Genomic DNA, 727 nt, shown 5'->3' with positions numbered 1-727 from the left:
CTGACGTGAGTATGTAGGATCTTGAAGTCTGTGTGTGTGTGTGTGTGTGTGTGTGTGTGTGTGTGTGTGTGTGTGTGTGTGGAGATCTAGGATTCTGCAGTGTGTGCAGGAGTGTGTGCGTGTTTGTGATGTAGGATTCTGACGTCTGTGTGTGTGTATCTGGGATTCTGAAGTGTGTCAGTGAGTGAGTACGTGTGTGTGCGCACGCGTGTGTGTGTATCTAGGATTCTGAAGTGTGTGTGTGTGTGTGTGTGTGTGTGTGTATCCAGGATTCTGACATCTGAGTGAATATGTAGGATTTTGAAGTAAGTGTGTGTGTGGAGATCTAGGACTCTGCAGTGTGTTTATGTATGTGTGTGTGTATCTAGGATTCTGAAGTGTGTGAGTGAGTGAGTATGTGTGTATGTGTGGATCTAGGATTTTGAAATGTGTGTGGTTGCGTACATCTAGGATTCTGATACAAGTGTGTGCATGTGTGGAACTAGGATTTTGCAGTGTGTGTGTAACTAGGATTCTGATGTGTGTGCGTGGGGAGGGAATCTAGGATTCTGAAGTGTGTGTGTGTGTGTGTGTGTGTGTGTGTGTGTGTGTGTGTGTGCATGCGCATGTGCATGCATCTAGGATTTTGAAAAATATGTGTCTGGATCTCAGATTTTGCAAAGGGGGGTGCTGGGGTGTGGTGCACCATCGCTTACCACACAACACACATTTTCCTCCAGTTAAAGAA

This window comes from Gavialis gangeticus, unplaced genomic scaffold, assembly GCF_001723915.1.
Source record: "Gavialis gangeticus isolate Ggan-Ray unplaced genomic scaffold, GavGan_comp1, whole genome shotgun sequence".
In the NCBI taxonomy this organism is placed as follows: Eukaryota; Metazoa; Chordata; order Crocodylia; family Gavialidae; genus Gavialis; species Gavialis gangeticus.
The sequence above is the reverse complement of the archived record's forward strand: the minus strand, read 5'-3'. Positions refer to the sequence as shown.